This window comes from Dendropsophus ebraccatus, chromosome 6, assembly GCF_027789765.1.
Source record: "Dendropsophus ebraccatus isolate aDenEbr1 chromosome 6, aDenEbr1.pat, whole genome shotgun sequence".
Lineage (NCBI taxonomy): Eukaryota > Metazoa > Chordata > Amphibia > Anura > Hylidae > Dendropsophus > Dendropsophus ebraccatus.
In genome coordinates this window covers 104,354,036-104,372,396 of record NC_091459.1, presented here as the reverse complement: position 1 = coordinate 104,372,396, position 18,361 = coordinate 104,354,036, and the positions used below count along the sequence as shown (strand labels likewise).

Sequence of the window (18,361 nt, the reverse complement as noted above, 5' to 3'; positions counted from 1 at the left end):
CAGCCTTTGTGCTCAGTGGCCCAAGTGTATTGCTTTGCATTTTTATTGCCTTTTTGACTCATTTACCTGATTCGAGAGTGAACATAATAAATGCTTCATTTACTTGATTAAATGGAAAGCAGTTTTTTTTCTTTTTCAAATGTAAAGCAAAGTTTTTGCTACGGGTTCTCACTTTTAAGACCAATAATAATTTTTGTATATAATAAAGCAATTTTAATTAGTGTATTCATCCACCTCACCCTTTCATGCAGGCCAAATAAAAAATCCAATCAGGATGGATTGCTGGTCCTTTTATAGCAGGAAGGAGTGTTCCTAGAAATGCTCATTTGCCCAATGACTGGCCCGGGGCTTTAGTTGTAGCACAGTGTAGTGTAAGGCATTATTTCTGAAGGATCCATCCTCTCCTTGGTTGAACTTGATGGTCTTTTTTCAACTGTACTATCTAAGTGGCCAAAGCAGGTTTAGTCAACTTACAACATCATCAAAACAGACACTGCAGCAGAATGCAATGGATCATATTGGGTCCCATAGGTCACCACTGTGCGATGGATGCAGCTCTGCGTCATGGCAATGTTTTATGGTAGTGTTCTGTGGTGAGCCCCCACGGTGCTATGGCGGAGGTACGGCCGTTCACTTGCTAGATGGTAGAGTGTGACTCCTCTGTGGTGGTGGTTGGCCTAGTGATGTTATGTTGTGATGCCAATGTTGGTTGGGCACAGAGGTATGGTGGCACACCTGCTTTTAGTTTAAAGGGCCGGTTGTACCTTGTTCCCCTGTGGTCAGTGACCTGCTGGGCTGCTGAGGGGTCCCTTGGACTGTTATTACGGTGGGCCGGAGTGGTGTAGTGACCCTCCCAGACTATTGGTACCGCCACCCACAGAAAGGGGAATGATGTGCCCGTCTTTTGACCTTTGGGTCTTCGCACCGCTTTATGCCCACCAGTGTCGGGTGTCCCGTCCTATGAGGGTGACACAAGCCCCAGACTGTTACCTGGGATGAGCGGAATACTGAGGTTTCACTGCTGACAACCGTGCTGCGATATAGAGTTCGTAGGCTTTAGCAACTTTGCTCTGACCGGATCAGTTCCTAGCTTGTTTTCTGTCTGTGGATACCGTCCTGCACTGTGACTCTCCTAGTCCACGGCGTGGGTTTAGATTATCTCTGACGTGTCCTCCCCTGTGAGGGGTTTAACACTGCATAGTGTTTTGTAAAGTGCTTGAGAAGAAACTGTTAGATGCGTCTTGTCTTACTTCCTCATCATACAGGAACTTGACTAAGACTACTCTACACTTCCTCTACCCATGTGACTTCCTATCTCCAGCATATCTAAAATGTGCTGTTAGTTGGTGAAGAGTGCATAAGAAGAAGTAAAGTGAGAGATGATAGGACAAAAGAAGAAGATACTCCCATAGGTTCACAGATCCACAGATCCCTTTCCATATTTCAGCCGTGCAGCTATTAATAATAATAATAATAATAATAATAATTTTATTTGTATAGTGTCAACAGATTAAGTGCATATATCTATAATAGCGACATCTAGTGGTGAAACTTTATCACTATATTACATCACCACTGACTTACAATAAGTACAGGCTTTTGCGAGGGGTGTCACCAATAGCAACACCCGTGGTATGACAAGCAATAGATTTAATACTGCTCATGGGTAAGTAGTTTGTCGGTTTGTTATTACTAACCATACCCATAACCATGGCCCAGATTTACTAAAACCTACCCATTTTAGTAAGATCAGGCCTCTTCTGTAAAAAAAGAGAAGTGTCAAAAAAGTGCTTAAAACTTGCACCAAACTTTGCAGCTTTCTCAATAAAAAAATATGGACCCAAACTCTGCCTTTTAGGCAATATACAATCTGGGTCCTTATGTAAACATCCCTAGCCATTACCTATCAAACTAGAACCTTCTTATAGTCACTGCCGGGAGCATGTAAGCAAATATGGTTCCACTTATTGTATGCACTCTAATTTAGGCCAAATTTGCAGAGCTGACAAAGATCCATTGGTGAATATTAGATATTTGAATTTTTAATACCTGGACACATCTATAGAAAACATATACCTTGCATTTGATATCACCTACACTTATTGCTGCATTAGCAGTGAAAGTCTGCCTTCATGGGTATACTTATAGTACATATATTAAACAATCCCTGCTTAAGGTTCTCCATTCACAAAGGACAGCTGAGCGTATTGTGCATTATTGCATGGGTTGTTCAACATAAAGATGTTTTTGTAGTCTCCATATCCAGTGTCATTACCTGCACAGAATCATACATTTCTTTTGATACATACCATTTTAGCAATGGCTTTTCATATGTAACACCAAGTGATGCAGGAACTTCAAAGACTTTAATATAAGCAAACAAAAGACAAATATATAAGTCAGAGTGCTGTACTCCAGCAGACAGAAATGCACTACCATCTGAGAGTAAATATGGCCATAGAGAATCTAACATTTTTAAGGCTTGGCAGACCCTTGGCCACTGGGAGGAACACAGATCCGACAGGATGTAATTTTCCTATCCATTCTAGTTTCTCCAAAGAGGTGGATGGCAGCCACTTATTTCTCCATGCTGCCTTCTCTATTGCTCTAATGCCAAGTATGTCTATTAATGGAGGCATCAGAACTGATAGCCGTCATCCACATGATGTTTATGGCCACATGAACAGAAAAGAACATGTGATAAGGGAACGACATTTAGAGGAAATTCAGATCTTAGTATATAAATGGTCGCTGTCCTTTCAACCAGCTTTGCATAAATAATAAAAAAAATACTTTAAGCAAATATGAGAAACATAATATATATTTTTGAAGAGAAAGATGCATCTTTTCTTCTTATGAGGCTTGTTTCTTTCCTCCACCCCCCAATTTCATCATTCATTCTAAAAAAAAACTGGAGGGTATCAGTTCACTGAGGGATTAGGTCACTTGTTGTCCATAGTCTATGGAAAGGGCGGGGGTGGCTGAAGAGAAGCAGAGGCAGAGCTACTGTAAAGACTACATGAGCACACACTGCTCAGTATTGCTCTATAATATCCTCTATACTTCTGCTATTTTTGAGGGAATGCTATAGAGATAAGAGGGAGCAGAATACCTTTTCCGTGTGTTCAATCTATGGGAGACTTATCCAAGTTGTCATATCCAAGTTGTGTAATGGTCAGAAAATAGTAGTCCAGTTTATTCTCAAAATTACCAGATTAAACAGCTATGTCTTAAACTTTAATATATAATATGTTGGAAAATCTACTTAGGGTACATACCCCAAAAAGCAAAAAGTCATGGTACTGCTATTATTTTGAATGTTTCTGAAATAGTGCCCTATATACTGCCAAATCTACTCTACAAGGAAGTATATATATTCATATTTAAGAACTACTGTATTGTAGTAACAAACCAAGGAATATACAGTGCTTACATGTAAGGTAGACAGTATGGGTAACAGGTATGGGGGCAATAGGCCTCACATGACCTTGTTAATGACAATATGAATAAAGATAAAATATACACGCTAGTATATATTCATTGTCAATACCTGCTCTCTATTTAGTAATGCATTAAGAGGTACAATATCAAGCTATGAATATCATCAAACCCCTACTTAGCTTTAAAAACTGAGTGAATAGACAGCAGTGGTATCCATGATCCTACTAATATAGCAGCTGTAGCAAACACAGAGTTTCCCACTATGACGTCAATGTGTAAGAGTGGACAAGTCTTTTAAATGGAACCTGTCAGCTCTATACCATGCTCAGAGCTGCAGACATGGGCAGATAGCTGTCAGAAGTTATAAAATATGGGAACAAAGTATGGGACATTTTTAAATTCAACAAATTTCCCCAACTATCTGGGGTAACTATCTTGGCCAACTTTTATATACAGTAATATATATATATAGCTACATTTAAAGAACACTTCCACCAAAGTTAAAAATCTCAGGCAGGCAGGGGTGTGTGGGAACATAAATAAAGTATACTTACCCATGCCTGTGCCCCCGTCGCACCACTCCCACTCACTGCTGTCAGTCGCCAGATGTCCTTCTTGGTCAGCAATTGGGTACGTCACATACCTCGCTCCTCCAGCTGCACTATCACCGCCTGGCTGAGGGATTGCCCGCTCAGCTAGTCATAGAGTGCAGCGGTATCCTACCACAGTCACTGATAGGCCGAACGGGCAGTTTATCAGAGGGGAATGTATCATTGCAGCTGGAGAAGCTGCAGAACACTGGCGGAATCGGTCAGTGCTCTGTTGGCACGAGGCTGGGTAAAAATGCTTTCTGTATTATGCTTGCGTACCCCCTGCCTGTCTAAGATTTTTAGACCTATTAGCCTATGTTCACACAACGTTTTTTTTCAGCTCCCTTTAAAATGACGTCCCTTATTGTGAGTCTAAAATGACGGACGTCATTTAGCAGCCTGGCCTCCACTTGACTGCAATGACTGGTGTTTGCACATTATTCTAGTTTGGGTTATGAATTGCCCTTTGGGTGTGGCTTAATTGAAAAGTCCATTGAATTTAATAGTAAAAACGGAGAAAGAACAGTGACAAAAGAACAACTGTGTGTGAACTACTAATAAAAAACGTCCGCTGTTTGCAAAAGATGTTCAAAAATAATGATCATTATGCATTATTCATTATTTTGACGTCCGTGGTAAAAACGTCAGTTATTCAATACACTGTTTGCATTGGAAGTCCATCTTCCCATTGACTTAAATGCATCGCCATTGCAGTCAGTTAAATTGTGGAAAAAACTGACTTTTTTTTAATATCAAAATTGGCTGTCTTTTCTATAATTTTGATGTTGTGTGAACATAGCCTTAGGATGTACTCATCGCTCAACTGATCACTTTCAAGAAATTCTGGACGTATACTTTTCTTTTATTGTACTGCGGTAACTATAAAAATGGTTCCCCTGTGATGTCTTCCAGCTCCCAGCTTGTCACTTTTCTTCCTATTTCTGAGACCGACTCATCAGACAGGGACAGCCCACTCACCCAATCACTGACTGAAACAGGACAATGCCATTTCTGCATATTTCTATAGCCAGATATTGGCTGAGTGGGCTGCTACTTCCTAAGACACAGGAAGAAGAGCGAGAAGCCAGAAGACATTACAGGGGGAGTATGTTTATGTTTTGTTACATCTGCAATACCCCTTTAACCATCACTACATCTTTTGGCAGAAATTTCCATATTTTCCTTGTTTACAGTAAATAATCATGATGATGGTAAAACCTTCCAGACAGGTCTCTGTACTGACCAATGATATATTTGAACTTTGAATTCAGGGGCGTAAGTACCACTGTAGAAGCCATAGCGGCCGCTGTGGGGCCCACTACATCAGGGGGGCCCATCCCTGCAATGCAATGGGCCTCTTGTGCTGTCATCATACTACCAAGGGAGACTCCTACCATGGGAGAATAATGGGGGAGATGTCTATTTTGGGGGGCACTATGTACAGGGGGGACACTAGGAAAGATGCCTACTATAGGGGCACTATCTACTGGGGGGAAAACCAGGAGAGAAGAGGGCTAACACACATCGCGATTACCTACAATGGGATGCGGCAGAGGAAAAGTTTGCTATGGGGCCCAGCCCTTTCCAGTTACGCCCCTGATTGGATTGTCATTAACTGTTCTGTAACAAGCTGAATGACCCCAAGTCTGGCGTTTTGTTATTGCAACCACCTATTCCCTCAATTTCCATGGTGGCCCTCAACAAGTGGTAAAAATATACATAATATTCCATGTGCAATCTAAGGAAAGAACAATCTGTCCCCTGTGGGCATCTTTGCTTCTTTTGAGGTCCCCCATGATTCCATTTGCCTTAGCAGTAGCTCCCTGATTGCTAAAGTTACATTCACCGTCCAGCCATGTCACATAGGCTCTTCCAGTATTAGTTTTACCCAGGAAGGTAATGATTTAGCACAAACCTATGATGACTTTGAGTTCTGACACCAATGTGTTTCAGAGGCCAATGTTAGTTTATCTATTAGGGATCTTAAAATGATTTCAGTTGCCAAAGCTCAGTCATCCAAGTATATTTCAAGCTGTAACATCTCATGATTTGTCTTAATTTTTTTAACTGAATAAAATGATAACATTTACAATAATAAAACAAAAATAGCAGCAAAACCCAATAGCTTTGCCTCATGCTGTGTCGGTATATCATTTTCAGGCCCAGTCATATCTGCAGACTATTTCACCATCTATCATTTCCAATATAGTGGCTAACCGAGATCAATATCACTGGCACAACATTACAGGTGATTGCACCAGTCATGTAGACCCAGAAGCAAAGCATAGCTGTAGCAATTCCTATCCTGTTAGGATTTGATTCATTGTGCAGCTCCCTGCTGAACCGTTCAGCCATCATCGCTCTGCCAAAGATCCACATATAATTTATCCCGGAACCTCTCCCCGTACCGTCTGTAAACACATTATCTGCCAGAAAAGCGAAGCAAGCGCAATGGGCGGGCTGATCACCAGAGTTTGCAGTGTCATACCCCAGGAGGGTGGTTACTACCCCACCTTGACCCACCCAACCATGGATAGTGTATATTCATCCCAATCACAATGTCGGCCCAGGTGTGACGCCGCTCTGTATTGTTACAAGCCTGAGCTCAGCAAAAAATGGCGGGTGGGGACCAAGAAAAATAAGGTGGTATCATCAGCTGTTCAACAGGATACATACGTCACATAAAAACCACAACAGACACAAAGGCAAGCTCTTCATTCAATGATCATCATATAATAACAGAACAGCCGTCATATAAACATACATGATATTGACAAGAAACCATAGGTTCCTATATAAACAATATCAGTCTTTTGTTTTCATGTTGTGCTTTGGAAATATATTACATAATGCATTAATGATGTACTGGATATTGTATTAGATACATATAAAAGAGAAATACAAATAGCAATAGATGACTGGTGAGAAATGTATCAAGCGAAGCCACATAGACAATTGCCCACCGACAGTATCTGTACTTGACCTACAAAGACCCATTTATGATCCATCACCTATAATAATGGCAATCATTCATCAAGGTGTCCCTATAACATTTGGTCAGACATCATAGACAAGAAGCGATAGCGGATTGATAGGTAGAAAGTGATGCACCAAGGGCCCTTGCAGTAATGAATGGGTTAAATGCCTGGTGCAGGAATGTCCCATGGGAATGAGAGAAGGGAGGGAGACAGAGCAAGGAAGAAGGAGGAAGGGAAGGCAATGGAAGAAGAAAAATAAGGACATAGCATTGAAAGATGGTGGGGAAGATCTTAGAAACAGAATGGAGGCATAGTGTGTTGGGTATATATAAAGGAAGGAAAGTGCAGGCAACATGGAAGACGAGCAAAGGAAAGGATCAAGAAAACGAAACATAAAGGCACATTAAATGTATCATGGATGCAGAAATGATGTCGGGGAGAGACAAGCATAAATGACAAGGATCATCCATCGGTACATAGGAAAACAAATAGCAGTTCAGTGCATCAGGCACACCATAGGTTGGATGAGGATGTATGAGACAAGGATGAAAAAGACACAGGGATGAAGGGCGGTACCTGGCTGTCTTCCTTGTCACTGCTTCCCTCTGCGGTAGAGCATCAAGACAGACTTCCCTGGACTGACAGCTAGTGGGAACGCTCTATTGCTGTGTCACAGCTCCCAGTGTGTATGTGTGTGCTGCTGTCCTGGACCTCCTGTTTGTCCCTCCGGGTCCCTGCCCTGCCTGTCTGTGCTGGTTGGTTGAAGCTGTGTTGTGGGGGAGGAGGGATGGTCAGGCTGCTGAAGCTGGAATGCATAGAGAAGCAGAGATGGAGAATTGAATAGGGAGGAGGAGGAGGGAGAGCAGGTGGGGAGAGAGAGCCATACTGAGCAGGAGGAGCAATGCTGTAGCCACTGGTGGTGCTGAGGAGAGAGCCGTGACGTCAGTGCAGATACTACAGGGCCCCAACACAGACTCATCAGACACCGTCATATATGGATGGATGTGAAAGAGATTGGGGATGCACTCCAGAAGTAGTCAGTGCAAAATCTAAGTATTTTATTCACCCATAAATGCTAAATTTCAATCCTTCCATTGGACTTTTCTCAAGATAGATAGATAGATAGATACAGTTATTGGTAAAACCAATATGTATTTACCAATATATATATATATATATATATATATATATATATATAGTAAACAACTAGGTGATAGACAATAAAAATAATTTGAAAAGAAATAGGTATTTAACTTTAAAGATACATACCAGTAAATATTTAAAGGTAAAGGTAAGATGCAGTAACAGATGCATGAATACATAATGATACAATTAGGAGCTAGATATTTAACTGTAAAGAGAGAGATAAGATATAGATGAGAGATAGATTACAGAATAAATAAGAAAAAAATATCTTCTTACCTGCAAAGAAACAGAGATAAAGATAAAGTAATCTACTAGGCAACATCTGTAAAGATAGATAGGTAGAATTAAAAGAAGGGGTTATCCAGAAATAGAAAAACATAGCTGCATTCTTTTCAAAAACAGCGCCACACTTGTCCTCATGTGGTAAGTGGTATTACAACTCCACTCTTTTCACTTTAATAAAAATGAGCTGCAACACCACCACACTTATGGGAAAAATCATTGTGTTAAAACTTGGGCACAACCAAGGACTCTCCAGTGCTGTGGTAAAAAGTGATAGATAATACACACATAGACAGAAAGTAGACAGTTATATAGTTTTTTTTTTTAAACTCAGTTTATTAGAGTAAGTTCCAGAACATCACAAGTGTAATCTTGAAAGCATGAACACAATGAGAAATAACAGTGTGGTATCATGTTATATACATCGGTAGGATAATAATGTCCAACTTAACGATCCAACAGGGACCAGTACGACAGTTATATAGTTAACAAGCCAGCAGTACCTGTCAAGCTGACTGGAGTTTTTATCTCTATCATTTGCAGTGTGCACAGTTTAGAGAGAACAGTGGTCATAAGTAGAGATGAGGAAATCGATTTGCTTGATCTGTGCTCCACTCATGAAGCCGCTGACCTTTCAGCGCTGCTCCGCTTTTTGACCCTACACCTCGTGCGCCAAGGAAAAACTGGTTCCAATCCTAAGGAAACTGGGAGAAGTTTCCCAGGATTGGATCCAGCTTTTCCCAGCATCCTGGGAGCAGTGACAGGAGCGGAACAGCGCTGAAAGGCCGGTGGCTTGATGTGTGGAGCGCTGATCAAATGAACCGCTTCGCTTCATTTAGATGAGCGATTCGCTAATCTCTAATCATAAGTGTCTCATCACCCTATTTAAAGGGAATCTGTCAGCTGTAATTCAGGTTCCAAACTGTTGACACTCTTAGGGCCCTATTCCACCAAACGATTATCGTTCAGATTATCGTTAAATCGTTCAAATCTAAACGATAATCGTTCATTTGAATAGCAGTTGACGACTAACGACCGAACGAGAAATCGTTGATCGTTTAAGACCTGGACCTATTTTTATCGTTGCTCGTTCGCAAATCGTTCGCATTGAATAAGAAGTCGTTTGGTCGTTCGCAGTAGTGACGTACGCAATACCGACAACAAGACGACCGCAAGAACGATCATAAGTAACGATTATCTTTTCATGTAAATGGACGAACGATTTCAGGTCTTTTGTAATAGCGGTCGTTTGGATCGTTTATCGTTGACAATTATGCGAATGATAATCGTCCGGTGGAATAGTGCCCTCTTTATAGTTGTTAGGATAAGGAGACACAAGATCGTGCCCATCCGGAAACCAATGTGTAAGTATTGCACAGCATACTCTTTACATGACACAGTTACGATCATGTAAAAGGTAAAAGTACCAGGAAAAAGTACCACACAAACAGTTAATCTACTATACTGACAGCTAAGCTCCCACAATCCCTGTGTAGGGGACCCGCACTGATTGTTCTATATCCGCCATGAAAAGGCGGACGACCGTAAAAAGGCGCATTGTGGTCATTAAGAGGTTAAGGGTATTTACAGATTTGCTTTACAGCAGCCACATTAGATATACAAACCTGTAGTCTGGAGCCAACTTATTAGAGATAGCGTTGTAGACATGCTCCGAGACCTGTGTAGAGTTAAAGAGGCACAGACGCAACATTTTTTTTTTCAAGATACCAACAGGGGTTGTGATTGCAAGCAGTTTTGCAATAAAATCAATGTTCAAACCCTGCTCCCTTTTTGCCAATATTTGGTCTTTTCTCTGTTAACCTCTTAAGGACATATGACGTACCCGTACGTCATATGTCCTCATTAGCACTTCAAAGCGGGGCCGCGCGGCGACCCCGCTTTGAAGTGCCGCGGTCCCGGGCGCCGCGTATAGCCCGGGACCGCCGCTATTAGCGGGCACGGTCTGATCGCCGTGCCCGCTAATAAGCTAATCGGAGGCAGCTGTCAAAGTTGACAGCTGCCTCCGATTACTGGAGGCAACCGTTCCCTGGTGTCTAGTGGGGGAGATCACATCATGGCGCAAAAAATTACATCTGACACAGCCCCATAGACCAAAGGATAAAAGCGCTATAAGCCTGGGAATGGAGCGATTTTATGGAACGTATATTTGTTAACAATGGTTTGAATTTTTTATAGGCCATGAGATACAATATAAGTTATACATGTTATATATCGTTTTAATCGTAAAGACGTAAAGAGGAACATGCATAACAAGTCAGTTTTACCCCAGGGCGAATGGCGTAAAAACACAGTTCCCCCAAATAAAAGAAATGCGTTTTTTTTTTCAATTTCACCACACTTTGAATTTTTTTCTGGTTTCGTAGTGTACCAAATGCAAAAATTCAGCCTGTCATTGCGAAGTACAATTAGTGACGCAAAAAATAAGGGCTCATGTGGTTTTCTAGGTGGAAAAATGCAAGTGCTATGGCCTTTTAAACACAAGGAGGAAAAACCGAAAACGCAAAAACGAAAATGGGCCCTGTCCTTAAGGGGTTAAAAAAGAGACCAAACACAGGAAGTCCCAGTGTGGCTTTTGCCACTAAAAATGATGGCTGTCCAGAAAGACGGCCATAAAAAGAACTTATTGTGAACCTAAGGAAGGTCTGCAGCCAGTTTATAGCCTCTGGTGTCCTTATTACTGTGATATCACATAAAGAACTAATTCCAGGGGTGTAACTAGAAATGGGAGGGCCCCATAGCAAACTTTTGATTGGGCCCCCCCTTCCTAACTGACCACTAAGCCATCAAGTGTAGTCATAACTGCAAGCGCTTGTCAGGAGTGCTTATAGTTAAAGGGACATTTACAGATTCCGAGAGGCCTGCTTGGCCACCTGGTGCTGCAAATGATGACAGCTCAGGGAGTCCAGTGTATTGCAGGAGCAGGTCACAGGGCCTTCTGATGCGGCAGGCTCCATAGCAGCTGCTATGGCTGCTACAGTGGTAGTTACGCCCGTGGCTGGTTCACGAGCTAAGCCCAATCAGTCAGTGCCAGGTATATATCACAGTTGTCATCTGCCTGCAACTATCAGGAGTCCAACCAGTGTAATCCTCTATATCCTGCAATCTATATCAATTACAGAATGTAGAGAGAGAGATGACAGATGTCACACCTGACAGGGGTTGAATGGAACCATAGTAGGCGGAGGCCTCCTGAAGGCCTCTGTAGCTGCCATTTTAAATCTGCATGTGCACTCTGCCTTAGCCAGGCTTGTACATACAAAGCACCAATTCTTGTAACTAGCTGTTAGTTTACCTTTAGGTGAATTTATATACTTTTTTTAACTCATTTTTATTAGCAGTTATCCTTTTTTTTTTTTTACTTAAACTGTCCATAAACAGAAAATGCAGAGTGGCACAGACATTGTCAGTGCAGTGATTTATAGAGCTACAGCTGCCCATGTCTAATAGACAGTAAGAATGAAGAAACTGCATATAACTAATGATAAAGGTAGAACTGCTTACACAGTGATCCTTATCCACAAGCTCTAGCACAGCAGATGGGAAAAATACAATGCTGCAGCTCTCAGCTCCAGTTACAGAAATGCAGAGTTTAGATACAATTAGGCTAAACTTAGCTCATGTCTGCTATTGTGTCTGCACAATACTAGGGAATTAGTTATTTCAAGAACAATAGAATATGTTGTCTCTTTTCTTTTCCAATAAATATATAGCATGATTAGCACCCCCCCCCCCACACTCCTTAAAAAGGGTGTACTCCCATTGGGGGCGGCCCGGCCGTCCTCCAGTGCTTGAGCACCGGCCGTTTCCGGTGCATAGAACGGCGCCGTGCTCCCCAAAGTATTGCATAAATGTATTCAATCAGTACATTAGGAGGGCACCGAGCAGGGAGGGAGAGACCTCCCGGTGCATCTACCTTCCCCCTCCCTCCCTCCCTGCTCGGTGCTGCTGCCGCCACATATACACAGTACTATTCCCCCAACATACCGGCTCCCGGTGCTTCCTGGTGTCCGCACTGACCGGGAGCCGGTAAGTGAGAGCGGCGGCCAGGCGGGGAGTCAGCCGTGGGATAGGGGGAAGTTTGCCAGACCCGGAAGAAGGAGGAGGGGGGAGCGCTCCTGTGTTATGAGCGTCTCCCCCCTGCGCCCGGCGGCATCAGCGGTGGCATCAGGCAAGTGATAGCGATAACCCAGCTACTGCTTCCATCACCTGCTCATATTATGAGCAGATTATGGGAGCAGTAGTTCAGTGTATAAAGTCCAGTCCAGTGTGGCGGGTGATCGGCCGGCGGGAGGCGGGAGTGCGGCGGATCGGCCGGCGTATCAATGATGGAGATCGGCCCTGGTACTATTACCCCATCATCTGCTCATACTATGAACAGATGATGGGGGAGTAGTACTGTGTATATGTGGTGGCAGCAGCACCAAGCAGGGAGGGAGGGGGGAGGTAGATGGACCGGGACGTCTCTCCCTCCCTGTTCGGTGCCCTCCTAATGTACTGATTGAATACATTTATGCAATACTTTGGGGAGCAAGGACTCTTGCTCCCCAAAGTATTCCATAGATGTATTCATTCAATAAAGCACACTGTACACTACATTACATTACTTTACATAGAAACCCATAGAAACAATAAAGTCCCATAGACTTCTACATATAGAGCGCCCCCTGCTGGACACTCCATAGGAATTACACCATTCGTCATGACGTCACTGTTTCTGAGAGAATTCTAACACTCCATGATCTACTAAATTAAGGGAAATAGCCCTATATGTGCATTTCCCTTAATTAATGTACATTAGAAATTTGTATAACTTTCCATAAGTAATAACATATCAAAAAATAATTTTGGCCGGACTTCTCCTTTAAGGGAAATAACCCTATATGTGCATTTCCCATAATTAATGTACATTAGAAATTTGTCTAACTTTTCATAAGTAATAACATATCCAAAAATAATTTTGGCCGGATTTCTACTTTAAGATTTCTAAACAGAGGTAATTTACAAATCTGAATAACTTTCTTATACCAGTTGATTTAAAAAAGAAAAAAATTATGCCCGGATACCCTTTGAAGTTAGACATTGTGGGGGATATTTACTAAGAAGTCTAATGTGTGCAACTTTTTTTAATGTGGGTTGGTGTTTAGTTTGTTCTAATATACTGTGTGTGACTTATGGAAAAGTCACACTGTCATAGTAAATGCGTAGCTATTCGTAAATACATAGTTATGCGTGAGAAATGAGAATTTGACCTTCAGATGAGAAGAACTACAACTGAAATTGATCCTGACACAGTAGCAGCAGTGGGCAGAAGCAGGAATTTAATCTTAGTATCACAATAGCTAAACCTGCTTGGGAGATTTGTTCAGGCAAACCTCATTCAAAACAGAAATCAAGCTTTATTATATATGATATATATGGCTTGACCTCACAAATCAGTGGGTACAAATAAACAGATCAGATAATCCTGTGATTTAGAATTTGTTCACATTGTGTCAGCTAGGCTGCCACGGGTCGACCGGGAGGGGTATGAGAAGGACACAGACAGTGAGCCCTGGACTTGCCCCACCCAGCTGTCCTTGCCTACTTATCTCAAGACAGTCCTAGGTGGCTGCAGGCAACTGAGTGACAATCCCTTACCTAAGTCTGAAGTGTAGATAACAAAACAAAGACTAGATTTGCATTTCCAGGGAAATACATAGTGCTTGAAAAGAGCTCCCCTTTAACAGTGACTTCCCTTTAGGGTGCCTACACACCTACCGTATCGCAGCAGAAAATCCGCTGCGGATCCGCAGCAGATCCGCAGCAGATTTAACTAGATGAATGAACACAGCATTAAAAACGCACTGTCAAATCCGCTGCGGATCCGCAGCAGATTTGTAAGTGCGGATATGATGCTGTATTCATTCATTTAGTTAAAACTGCTGCGGATCTGCTGCGGATCCGCAGCGGATTTTCTGCTGCGATACGGTAGGTGTGAAGGCACCCTTAAGAGAAACTTTAACCCTTGGTACCCTCCCTTTAAGAGCGACTTTGGTACAGTCCCTTTAAGAGCAACTTTAGTGACAACGCTTTGAGTGACCTATATACTGTCCCTTTAACCCTTTAAGGACAGAGCAAATTTCGATTTTTGCGTTTTCGGTTTTTCCTCCTTGTGCATAAAAGGCCATAGCACTTGCATTTTTCCACCTAGAGACCCACATGAGCACTTATTTTTTGCATCACTAATTGTACTTTGCAATGACAGGCTGAATTTTTGCATAAAGTACACTGCGAAACCAGAAAAAAATTCAAAGTGTGGTGAAATTGAAAAAAAAAACGCATTTTGTTTATTTGGGGGAAATGTGTTTTTACGCCATTCGCCCTGGGGTAAAACTGACTTGTTATATATGTTCCTCAAGTCGTTACGATTAAAACGATATGTAACATGTATAACTTATATTGTATCGGATGGCCTGTAAAAAATTGAAACCATTGTCAACAAATATACGTCACTTAAAACCCCTCCATTCCCAGGCTTATAGCGCTTTTATCCTTTGGTCTATGGGGCTGTGTCAGGTGTCATTTTTTGCGCCATGACATGTTCTTTCTATCGGTACCTTGATTGCGCATATACGACTTTTTGATCGCTTTTTATTACAATTTTTCTGGATTTGATGCGACCAAAAATGCGCAATTTTGCACTTTGGGATTTTTTTGCGCTAACGCCATTTACCGTGCGAGATCAGGAATGTGATTAATTAATAGTTCGGGCGATTACGCACGCGGCGATAGCAAACATGTTTATTTATTTATTTATTTACTTTTATTTATAACCTGGGAAAAGGGGGGTGATTCAGATTTTTATTAGGGGAGGGGGCTTTTTACTAATAATGACATTTTTTTTTTTACTTTTACACTTATACTAGAAGCCCCCCTGGGGGACTTCTAGTATAAGTGCTTTGATCTCTCATTGAGATCTCTGCAGCATAGATATGCTGCAGAGATCCATGAGATCGGCACTCGTTTACTTCCAGCTGCTGCAGCCGGAAGTAAACGAGTGCCGAGCCGGGGACAGCGCCATCTTGGAGCGGTCCCCGGCCGGCTTCATTTACGGAGATCGCTCCTCCGGGATAACATCCCGGAGGAGCGATCTCCCCACTAGACACCAGGGATGACGCTGCGTCCGGTAATCGGATGCAGCTGTCAACTTTGACAGCTGCATCCGATTACTGTATTAGCGGGCACGGCGATCGGACCGTGCCCGCTAATACCTACGGTCCCGGGCTACACGCGGCACCCGGGACCGGCGCGGTTCAGAGCGGGGCCGCCGCGCGGCCCCGCTCTGAACTCCCTTACCGGCATCAGGGCGTAAATTTACGCCCGATGTCGTTAAGGGGTTAAGAGCAGCTTAAGTACTGTCCCCTTAAAAGAGACCTAGGTATCATCCTTTGAAAACCAGCTTAAGTAATGACCCTTTAAGAGCGACTTGGGTACCGTCCCTTTAAGAGCAGCTTGGGTACCGTCCCTTCAAAAGTGGCTTGGGTACCGTCCCTGTAAGAGCCACTTGGGTACCGTCTCTTTAAGAGCGGCTTGGGTACCATCCCTTTAAGTGCGACTTGGGTACCGTCCCTTTAAGAGCGACTTGGGTATCGTCCATTTAAGAACGACTTGGGTACCGTCCCTTTAAGAGCGGCTTGAGTACCATCCCTTTTAAAAGCGGCTTGGATACCGTCCCTTTATGAGCGGCTTGGATACCGTCCCTTTAAGAGCAACTTGGGTACCGTCCCTTTAAGAGCTGCTTCGGCACCATCCCTTTAAGAGTGACTTATGTAATGCACCTTTAAGAGCTGCTTAGATACCGTCCCTGCTACATGGCTGGCTCAGCTCTGCTACTTTACTGACTGAACTCTGCTAGTTTTAATGGTAAAGATCATTGCTCGGTTACCATGACAATCCTACTCATGTCAGGGAGACAAAATCGTTAAGGATCTTCCATCTACTGGCCAATAGTGAACATGTGACTGTGTGGATGTTCTGAGGCATTGACTGACAAGACCTTAGAATTTCTATTGGCTGCTATAATTCAGCTATATGCATATGTGCTGTGATTGACTGTTAGCGTTTACAGTGTGGCCATTATTTCCAATTGGCCATTATTTTCTATGGGAAATTAGGGGTCTTTAAACGTAAATTTCTTAAAAACGACAAATCCGATAGAAACAAAAAATAGATAGCACACCTGTCACTGCCGAGGGCTTCGAAATGCAGTTTGAACGGAGTCTGTGCGCAAAGCGGTTCGGGCTGTATTAATTGCATAAAAATGGCTGGAAGAAACAGAAGAAAAAGAAGAAGAATACAGATTACAATATAGTGTTTTTTTAAGCACTATAACAAGACAGAAAAAACAGCAAGAGATGGTTGTACAGTCAGGGTAAAAACTAACAGAAAATGCAGTTCAGATTCAGGATACAAAAGGAGAAGTCAGAGACACAAAAGGCGAGATCAGAGTAACCAGATGGAGACACACAGATATGCAACACAGGGTACACTTAGCTCGCCCAGGTGAGACTAATAGATAGCATAGAGTATAGGACAGACATGTTATAGGAGGTCAGGGACCGGGTCTAGAATGTGATTAGACCAGACACACACAACACAGGCTGACAAGATCACAAGTTAAAAAAGGTTATCTGTTAAATGACCAGGGGGAACTCAACAGGGAAAAGATGGGTGTGGGCAAGAATCAATTACTAAATCAGAAAGAATTTAGCTGTGTTCAGACTGGGGCAACTGAAGGCTAGAATTGAAATACTAAAATATGACTAACTGCGCAATCTCAGCCATATACCACGAGTCAAAGACCACATCTAGGCATGGGCATGACAAATTGACTTGCAGCAACCAGAGATTATGGAAATTGTCAAGTATTAAAACATAAAGTATATAATAAAGTTACATAACTTCATTTTTTAGCAATAAAAGGCTATGGATACCTTTGAAAAGTAATTTTCTTTGTACTTTGGCTCAAATTCCCCCATTTTCTCCATAAGTCTTTACAAAAAAATGGCTTTCTTTTTCCTCTACACCCTCTGCAGCTTGCTGCATGAGCTCTATTTTCTCTCTATACTTGCATATAATCTATATGATTTTTAACAGGCTGTCTTTTATCTCCTCTTACCTCTCATTTCAGCCTGTATGAGCTGTCCTCCAAGACTTCTCTCCCCCAGTCTACTATGTGTGCTCCCTGTTGTTATCAATAACACTGAGAAAGCAGAATCATCACCTCTTACAGATTAATCTTATCTTACTATCATTATCATTTTACTAAACTGTAAAAAATTGTCCCTCTTCCCATCCCTATCCCTGCTTAATTGACAGTCATCCTACAGTGCTTATTCCTTTGCTTATACTGTACATTGTGTGCAGCAACAAGATTTGGATGCAGGGCTCAGCTTCCAACTGACTGTCAGTCCAGCAGGGATAGTGATAGGGATGGTAGGGGGAGCGAGGCGACATTACCACCATTAACACTTCAGGTGCTATCTAACAGTATCACCAGTTTGGAATGTTAATTAAAGCTGAGAGATTTAATTTAATAAAGACTATTTAGAAAGCTACTTCATATTGCATTTGGCAAACAAATGGACAATACAAAAATCCATAGGTTTAAAGCTTTAGTTACATAAAGCTGAAACTGTATTCTCTGAATGTGACAAAGTACCAATCGATCTGGCGGCTGAGTATACAGGACTGCAGATTATAAATGATAGCTTTAGTAAATCAAACTACATCCTGAATAATAATGTTCATGTTGGCCTTTGCTTAGTGAATGATTAACCTTGACATAGGCAGACTGGGCAGACCGGGAGGGAATGATTATTGCAACAATTAATAGGGTCAGCAAACAGGACAGACGACAGAAAA

At 42.3% G+C, this 18,361-nt stretch overlaps 1 protein-coding gene across 12 annotated transcripts in view; it reads right to left on the bottom strand.

The window, feature by feature from the left end:
• The window catches only part of KIF1A (kinesin family member 1A), a 105,085-nt gene extending 97,414 nt beyond the window's left edge, over positions 1-7,671 (bottom strand). For all 12 annotated transcript variants that reach the window (XM_069975489.1, XM_069975490.1, XM_069975491.1 and 9 more), the window contains exon 1: positions 7,586-7,671. The gene's annotated coding sequence lies outside the window, so the exon portion shown is untranslated. The remainder of the gene's footprint in view (positions 1-7,585) is intronic.
• Between the last annotated feature and the right edge of the window lie 10,690 nt (positions 7,672-18,361).